The sequence below is a fragment of the Thunnus thynnus genome, chromosome 6 (assembly GCF_963924715.1).
Source record: "Thunnus thynnus chromosome 6, fThuThy2.1, whole genome shotgun sequence".
Classification (NCBI taxonomy): Eukaryota; Metazoa; Chordata; class Actinopteri; order Scombriformes; family Scombridae; genus Thunnus; species Thunnus thynnus.
Genome location: NC_089522.1, coordinates 21,625,557 through 21,635,347, shown reverse-complemented (window position 1 = coordinate 21,635,347; position 9,791 = coordinate 21,625,557). Strand labels below are relative to the sequence as shown.

The following is a 9,791-nucleotide window of genomic DNA, read 5'->3' as shown; positions in this document are numbered from 1 at the left end:
TCTTCAGGAACACACTGGGGGAAAATATTATGCAATTCAAAAGATTCAATCTAACCGCAGCTATTTGTGCTTTTCTGTAACTTTGATTGAAATCAAACAAAAGCAAAAGATTAAGAACAAACTGTATGTGCATCTTTGCTGAACGAGAATCAGTTTTCTATTGGCAAAAACGAATAACTATTATTTTGTGACATTTTTGCCACGATACAGTATACAGCCTATGTGCATACAGTAAGTCCCTTTACATTTAGCACCAAGGCATTACGTGAACAGTGTGGGGCCCTGGGGAAAAGCCTTCTGGATCTGCCACATCCACTTTGGGTAGAGATAATTAGATAAGACACCTAATGACAACACTTTGAATAGATGAGATGGGAACCACATGGGCACCATGTGCAGCCTGCCTTATATTCCTGCCTATCTGTTACCATTTTCACAAGATGCCACCATTACAAGAAACACACGAAGGGTTATTAAATGTTTGCCGGTCTCACTCTCTCATCTCTGGCCACAAGTGCAGAAGTAGGTCTAATAAAAGCAAAGCTACAAAGCCCCAATTTTACACTATAAATGCACAAATTAGCTCAACAAACTGCAAAACCACACAAGCATAACGATAAACCTCAAAGTGATGCTGAATAAATCCTCTGTGCTGCAAAATACAGTAATAGTTGAAAGAGAAAGTCACATCTGGGGATCAGATTGCTTATTTTATCATATAGCCATTTGCCTGTTATGCGAGGGCAGTAAATCACCTCTGATTGGGTCTCATATGCAGCATGTGTTCAGAGACTGTAACTCCAAACCCTCCTAACCCCCCCGTGGCATGACACTGAATAAAAAAAGAAACAAAACCCTCTATACATTTGAGCGCTCAATGAATGATGTGGCCTTCATACATCTAAAGCTGCCTCTATGTTCTGTGTCAATTTTTAGCTTTTGAATAGGGTTCTTTACAATTAAGTTTGTTGGATTCATAAAAATTTATTTGGACATGTTTTATACAGTGCACCACATAAAGAGATGTGGTACATAGAGGCAAACAGATCAGGGTAATGATTTCTATATGAGGTGTTATGAAACTGTCACCATTTGCATTTCTATTTCTGTCCGCTCTCCAGCATGTCTCCATGACTGTCATAGATTAACAGCTTCGGTATGATGTTACCTCATCAAGCAGGAGGAGCAGGTCACCCTAACATTGTTAGATCCAGAGTGGAGGGGTCACATGATACAGTCGACAGGGAAAAGCTCAGTCCCATTCCCTGCCAAATACGCTGTCTTAATCATACCACTTTCTGAATAAGATTACAGTTTCATATTTTGGGATGGAGAGAGCTTCAATTTATACAGACAGGATTACAACATATTCTTACACCCGTGTAAGTTATCCAGTGAAAAGTGAAAGCACTCTTTTTGCTTTTGGGACCAGGCCTCCGTCAGCAGCGTATAGTAATTGAAATATTGATTGAAAAAAAAATTAAATCAAGGAAACTCACTAGCTTTTTCCAGAGCTTTCAACTGAACACCAGACCAAAACCTGTCACAGTATAACATAGAAAGGAGGTCAAAGTCATTGACCAGGAGTAAAGAGATGAAGGCAACCCACATTCAGCACCAAAGAGGAGTAACTTTCTCCCCTCCAGTATATGACCAACTCCATGATAACTGAACAAATTCCATCTGCTGAGAAAAACTGTAAAATGTGTTGGAAAGCCACAGAAAAAAACTAAGATGTTTTCTTTTTGTCAAACTTCTATTTTCAAGGTCGAGAATAAACTTTTAAATGTCACATTGATTAATTCAAAATAATTTACTGGGCAGATGCATAATTTTCCTCGGTAGTTTTGAAACAGCCAGTACAGATTTTTTTTTCTAAATAAAACAATTAACTTATATGAAGTTTAGTATGTCTACAATATGTGTTATCGTTAAGCATGACGATGTGTAGGTTGCACCGCCCGGGGGGTACGTTAAGTGAGACAAATCGAACATTCCAATATAACCGCCCATCCAGCAGGTGCATGAAGTGAGGGAGCTGAAACTGAAAAGGCTAAGCTTAACAGTATCAGTCAAAAAAGTAAGTAAAAGTGGACATTTGGAGTTAAAAGTTTATTCGGATTATTTTTCCCTGCATCGCCGTCAACGAGGGAGGAAGAGGCCAACAGGAAAATCGTCGGGCTCGGCTAACGGTAACGTTAATGTTTATCCTACGTCATGTGTTTGTACTCGCTGTAACAAGTTGTTTGAAAGCACTTAACGCTGTTTTGAAGAATCTTGTACTTGACTGGAAAAACAACACAGTTAACACGATTTCAAAGTCGTTTTCCAAGTTGAGAACATAGTCTGAAAAAATTAGGAACGTGATCCTTTGGTTTGTGGATTCCCGTGTTTGTTTTGAAGCCTTGAGTTTGCATTTTGACCGTCGCCGTTTTGTATTTTTGGAGCCAGAAGTGAGCATATTTGGATGAGAGGGTGGAGCTGACCCTAATGCTAGCTGTTAGCTTGGTTAGCATGGTGCATTTACAGTCTGTAGTTAATAGTACTAATGCTAATGCCAATTTTCGCTAGCGAAAAACAGACTTAAAACCATTAAAACAAAATTTGAAAACTGAACATCTGACTCCTGAGAGGTTTAGTACAACCAAACGCTGAACAAAACTTTTTTGGCAACCAAAATGTTAACTGTCATGGACCGAAAACCCACTGAAATAGCTACGGCTTTGCCTATACTCTGCGAATCTGGGGTTGCACCATGGTTACATAACCCAACCAAAGTGGTAGCGACTTGTCAATCACGATGTAGCCACGACATAAAGCATATGCTGCTTTATCGTCTATTTTACTCTAAATGGGACAATAATTTACAGAAGGAACATCATGATGTATTGAAGAAGAGTTGAAACTAGCGATTGAGACCATAAACTCATTAGATAACTGTTTACTGAGGTAATAAATCAAGTGAGAAGTAGGGTCATTTTGTCATAGACTTCCACACAATCAGACTTCTTTTTGGACTCAGTGGAGTCGTCCCCTGATGGCCGTTAGAGAGCATGCAGGTTTAAATCACTTCCGCATTGGCTTCACTTTTCAGACCCGGAGCCACCCGCTTGGTTAAGAACGAAATTTTGTTCAGCCAAAGCTGGCAGCCGGAAGTGGCATAGGCCTACATACAGGACTTTTCATAATAACATTAAGTTATGTGATTCTTCAAAGCAGTGTAAGTGTTGCAAAGTTTGGCTTGAATTAATCCCTGAGAAAAACAAATCAATCATCAATGCAAAAAGTGTGTTTACATGAGAGTCACAAACTCAGACCGCTTTCTATGGATGTATGTTGTTCTTTTCGTTTGTTTTCTGCCTTGATGATGCTACACGTTGCTGTTGTTTGCTATTGTTTTAAGAATTTGTGTTAATAGCTGTGTTTATGCACATGGCCCCTGCTGTGGTAGCCTATGGGTTTATTGTTGGTCATAGCCTGTTTGTTTAACGGAATTGTGTTATTGTCTGTTTGAGTCTTAGAAGGAAGTGTGAGTTAGATGTAATATGACAATATGTACAGTGAGACAATATAAATTTGTCTACTGTCAGAGAAGAAGGTGTGTCCAAACTTATGACTGGTACTGTAGATTACATTTCGCAACCAGAACTACAAATTTTCTGTGAGTACAAGCTACGGGTCAACCAATTGTGATTTCTGCTTTGATTCTCTCTCTCATGCATATCAGAATTTCCTTCCATCAGTTGAGGGTACTTGAAAAAAAAACAATTTTTAACGTAGCTGAGTAAATGTTTTATTTTGTGCTAGCTGACATCAAAGGACTGTACAACCACTGACGCACAGGCTGCCACCACGGGGAATGGCTGAAGTAGAGATGAATCCTTTCAAATAAATTCTTAAAACATGCTTGCTCCAGAGACTTCCCCAACCGTACAGTAAAAAGAAGCATAAACATTTAGCACAGGAGGATTTGTCATTCGGAGTTACGTTACTTGTACAGTTGCCTCTATTGCTGTTGACGAGGTTTGTGTTTGTGCAGAGAACAGACATGGATGAGTGCTATCAAAACCAAATAGCAGCTTTTCATCTTTATTTCCTTGCTGTTTTGGAATCAAATTAACTATATCAGATGGATGTGATAGTCAGCGTGTTAATTAATATTAAAAAAATAGATGAAGGAAGACAAGGATCACAGCTTCTTTGCTGTGTTCCTCTGCCAAACATTTTTGAGCCACATGATCCAGTCAGAATCTATTGCTCTGACTTTGCTTCATATTTGGTGGAATAAAAAACAAACAGTGAGACTTTTACCCATCAGAAATACAACAAAAACCTGTCGTTAGTTGTTGCAGGCCTGATGAAAGCCAGGATAAGGCCAGAGCAAGACATAAATCAAGGCTATGTCACTGGCGAGAGCTCATATGGCGGGTTTCTGGAATATTAAACTGGTGAGGCTGGTACTCCGTAAGACCCTGAGCTCAGCAGACATGAGCACACTGTTTGGCCGTGATCTGGAAGACACTGTCATTTTTACCAGACAGTGAGGAGCTCTGTCTCCTGGATGAGCACAGAGCTTTGCGGGGCGGGGGGGGGGGTTTGGGCCAGCCTCCTAGACAAGCAACAAACAGATCTGAAAAAGAGCAGAGCAGCAGAATCACAAGAACGTAGGCTTAGGGGAAACAAGCAAAGGTGAAGGACAGCCGTATTTAACCACTCTGTATACGCGAGTACCAACACTTACGCAACTAAGTACTGGATGATCATGTTAGCATTTGGGTTATTCAGTTCTATTTCCGAGCCTTGTAAGGATTACTGATGGGCCTATCATATTTTTGGCAACATCATTTAAGAGGAATTATCTAATATGGGCTATGTCATTAAGCGAGTGAGTAGGATGAGACAGAAGAAGCACAAATATGTGAGCGAGTGAGAGAGATGGGAGAGCGTATATGCGTACAGTGCATTATGTTATGCATTGTGTCCAAAATAGCAGGCTTAAACCTTTTTAACAGTGGTTGTACGCGATCATGACGAACATCAGAAGATGCTGTGAAGCTTTCATTTATTTCTTTCAGTTCACACACACGCACAAACGTACACAAAGACGCAGACAGACACACACACACTCTCACACACACACATAAACAATAAATATTAATTTGATTCAGCTTTGATCAGCCACCACACATGAGCACACGAGGCAATCTGTAAAGCACGTTTGCCTTTAAGTTAAAAATGAAAACTACATCCATTCTGGTTAGAAATAATCAGCATCTCCAAAGGCAAGGACAGTGACTCAAGCACATGTACACGTGTGCATCTGTGCAAGCAGCTAGTCCCTTTCATTGCCTGGTGAAAACGGTTGGATGTTAATCTGTCATGTGGCTAATGCAGGATTAACACCTCCTTCCTCGACATACTGGTTGGTTAACTGAATGTAATATTCTTATTCTTTGTTTGTTATGATGTTTATTTTTTGCATTGGCTGTGTCCGCTGTCAACATGCAGTACGAATTAATAATTCAAAACCACTCATGTCAAAGGAGAGAGTGGACCATTTATAGCTACAAATAGCTTTATGGTTGTATTCAGTGGAAACAAAGGACGCTCCCCTCAGCATTCAAGCAGCAGAAAATACAGAGGGTGACAGAGGAGAACTCAGCAGACACATATCACTGAGATATTGCATATACATAATGCACAAGGAGAGAAATGCCAGTGAATGTATGATTAATAAGAAACCAAATCATGGGGCAGGAGGTTGGGGCAGAGGGGGCGTAAACAGCAGCAGCTGTGTGTAGCAGGTAGATGCAAACTGCAGCAGTAATGACCAGTGGAGTGAGACTGTGAGCCTGCCAGATTGTAAAAACCACCAAATTGACTTGATTGAAGTTGCAACTAATGATAATTGCAGTTATTGTCTGTTTTTTTTTTATTATTATTATTTTTTTTTATTAATCCGTTAATCATTTGGGCCATAAAAATGTCAGAAAATAGTGAAAAATGCTCATCCCACAGCTTAAGATATCACCTGCAAATTGCTTCTTTGGTAACACTGTATTTTAAATCCCCCTATTTTGCTTTTATAAGCAATTATATATATTAACATTTTATGGTTTAAACACACCGTAATGTAGTTGTAAGCAGAACAGCACAAGGAAATTTTAAAATGTTTATTAATGTACAGTATTTGTTAACAATTATAATTTCTCCTTCTTACTATATTGTCATTAATTATCTGTTTATATACCAGTATCCACTAATAGGTGTCCACAGGAGGAGTTATAGTTGTTGAAAAATACATTAAGAAACCCTTATGTCTGCTTACTTATACATTACAGAGCTGAGCTACCATTAATCAATTGATCGATCGACAGAAAACTGGGCAAGTATTTTGACAACTGAATCATTGTTTTAGTAATTTATTAATTTAATTAAGCAATAATACCAAACATTAGCTGGTTGCAGATTCTCAAATTTGATAAATTTGAAGCTTTTCTGTGGACTGTAGACTGTTGATCAGACAAAACAAGACATGAAGATGACACCATGGGCTCTAAGAAATTATTACCTAACAGACATTTTCCACAATTTCCTGATTATTTTATAGACAAAACTATTAACTGATTTATCCGGACAATAATTGGCAAATTAAGGAAAATGATCCTTAGTCGCAGCCCTAATGTGTAAACCGTTTATTATTTATTATTGTTTTATATATTGCTTATAAATGCTAAATAGGGGGACTAAGGAGAGTGTTACCCAAATCACATTTGAGAAGCTGGAATCAACAAATGTTGAGCATTTTCGCTTGAAAAATGACTAAAGTGAAAAAGCAATTCACAACATTGAGGTCAAATCAATTTTCTATGATCAATTACTCGACTATTACAGCACCAGATTAAAGGTGATTTGTGACTATAAAACAGCTGATACTAATGAGCTAACAGCCTGCATTATGTTCTTTTAGAACTAAGTCTATTCTTCATCTTTGCATCACTAGCCGCCAGCACCAGCAAAGGGAGCTGAGCGTACCCCAAAGGTGAAAAACTGCTCCTGAAAAATATCTCCTTAAATATCTAGAAAAGGAAGCTCTTTGTCCAGCCCCCCCCCCCCCCCCCCCCCTTTTTTTTTTTTTAGGTGTGAACAGTAGAGAGTTTGTTTGATCTTCATGCATTGATGCTCTCCCTCACCTCCATTAACTGGTCATGCGGACAAAGTCACATGATTCCCACTCTCTCACAGGCAATTTCCCTACAGATGAGTTGCTATGCCAATCATCAGACCCCCCTCATGTAATTCAATAAACAGACCTGAGGCCTTATGGTCTTGCTGCTTCCGCAGGCTAACTAGCAGACTTCAATCAACTCTCAGGCTGTTGCTGAAGCTCCTCAAATATAGCTATCAGGCTTTCCAGCCGTAAGAGATGTGGTGGAGTATTTCATAACAATGAGTTAGCAAAACACAAAATCCTCCTGAGGAGGAGAGAGGGCTTTATCATCTTTAGTGTTACATCTGGTATGTAAAACAGTGAATCATTTTTAATTTTCACACATACCTACAGGAAAATACAACTTAAAAATTTTAAAGCCATAAATCAAGTTAATATAACGGTATGCGTTCTCAAGAGGAGTCAAATGAGGTTACCAAGCAGATGGGCTGTAAAGCCTTTGTAGACTATTCCCAGTCACACCCCTCAGGAGCCCAATCCATCATCTGCTGATCTGTCTCCGAGTCTGCACTAGTCCCTCCCTCTCATTAAGGAAATGAAAGCCTTAATTGGAAATTGTGTTAATTCTCTGGCATGTTTGAAACTCTATCTCCCCCTTCACTTCCTCTAAATTGGAGACACACTTGATAAATTTGGGGAGGCAGCTCCACTGATGCATATCCCCGTTGAATGTTTTCATCTTCGCCCACTTTCCAGTATTCACGCCACATCACCAGCCTGATGATTAATGCCTTCAAAACTTACAAGCATGCTGGTTCACCAAAGCTAATCTGTCTGTAAAATTGGAATGAGTAGTGGCGAGTTGCTCTCACTGTCATGCATGAATAAGAATTTTGTTTTGAACTAAAGATAATCGTGTAGATAGCTAGTACAGTGGCGTAGGATTACTGTTTGGTTCATGTAGGACACACACACACATATATAATAAATATTAATGTCTCTACACAGATGAGCCCAGGCAAGCTTCAAACACTGAATGTGTAAATATTATTCATGCCCCCGATTGACAGGGCCCCTCTTTCTTTTGACCTGTGATGTCTAAAAATGAAAACACAAAACAGCGTCATCATGCTTTGTGCCGTGTTTCTTGTGTCGAGGCTACAGAGAGAATAAACACTATGACAAAAACACCTTCAATAGGACAAGAAATACGAGTGAGGTCCACCTTTGCGCTACCACGAGAGCACCTAATAGCTATAATATACCTAAAAAGTAATAAATGCGATGAGTTGGTCCGTACTGTGATGTATCTGCAAGGTCAGGACACACATTTTGTAGCAATTGTCAGTTGTCTCAACCATGATCCTGTCTAAACAGTGTGTCAGAAAGAGACAGTATGCATGCATGGAAGGAGTTAAATAATCACAAGTACAACAGTTTTTTTGTGGATCTTGTATTTGCAAGTAGTGAGATAGCAATGGCTGATGGTAGTGGGGCAGTAGTATTTGTTGTAATATTTATTGTGATATTAGACTCCAATTCTAGGGGGGAAAATGATACAGTCTGGAAGATGCTTGGTGAAAGAGGTGGTTATATAGTGATGCACTGAATTGTGTTGTCGGTGATGATATTGACCATATTAAGTTGATTGGATCCTGGCCATGACATGACATATCCACAGTAAAAACAGTTTCTTTGTTAATGTCATTATAAAATTCAGTGTTTCTGCTATCAGTTACATTCATTTAGTCACAGTGGGCTCAGTTTTTAGCTCCACAGCAATCCCTGGTCTCATGTTACTTTACATAAAAATGATTCCAATTAGTTCCAAGCTGTGAGGTTTGCAGATTTTAAATTTGGGAAAAGACGAGTGCTGGTATTGGATTGGTTATTGAGTCGATGTATCAGAATCTTAATTGGGAGAGAAAAAGCTGGATCGGTGTATCCCTGTTATCTTCTAGAAGAAGCAACAGTTACACAGCTGAACCAACAGGCTGCAGTTTTATACAGATCACTGCTCTCGGTTGACATGTTTTAGGATATGCAGTAGACAAAAGAGAGAGGACTACAGTGAAGATTTTTTTATTTTATATTTTTATCAATGTTGACAGCAAAGCCAGACCAATATATCTGCCAATTGACAGTATATAGTTAGTATATATATCAGTATCAGCTCATATGTCCACTGATAAGTAACAAGAAATTGCAGTACAGAAATGGTAGAGATAATTAAGGTAATTTACAAAACAATGTCACGATTACATAGATTCTCTGGCACTGACAAATTCATTTTTAACCCACAGAGTGTTGTACTCAGTGCATAGAGTGGCAACTAACCATTATTTTCATTATTGATTAATCTTTTTTCTTATTTTCTTGATTAATAATTTGAAATTGTGAAATAATGCTCATCAAAATTTCTCAGAACCCAAAGCGACGTCTTCAGTTGTCTTGTTCTGTCTGACCAACACTGGTAGATATTCATCTTACAAAGATTAAAAAAAACAGAGAAAAGCAAACAATCCTCAAATTGGAGAAACTGGAACTGCAGAATGTTTGACATTTTTGCTCGAATCAATTATCAAAATAATTTCCAATTTATTTTCTGACGAACAACTAA

At 38.7% G+C, this 9,791-nt stretch overlaps 1 long non-coding RNA gene across 4 annotated transcripts in view; it reads left to right on the top strand.

Moving 5' to 3' along the window:
• Window positions 1-2,001: 2,001 nt before the first annotated feature.
• Window positions 2,002-9,791, top strand: part of LOC137184681 (uncharacterized) — a 90,227-nt gene continuing 82,437 nt past the window's right edge. For all 4 annotated transcript variants that reach the window (XR_010928700.1, XR_010928699.1, XR_010928698.1 and 1 more), the window contains exon 1: window positions 2,002-2,192. This is a non-coding gene — a long non-coding RNA (uncharacterized lncRNA). The remainder of the gene's footprint in view (window positions 2,193-9,791) is intronic.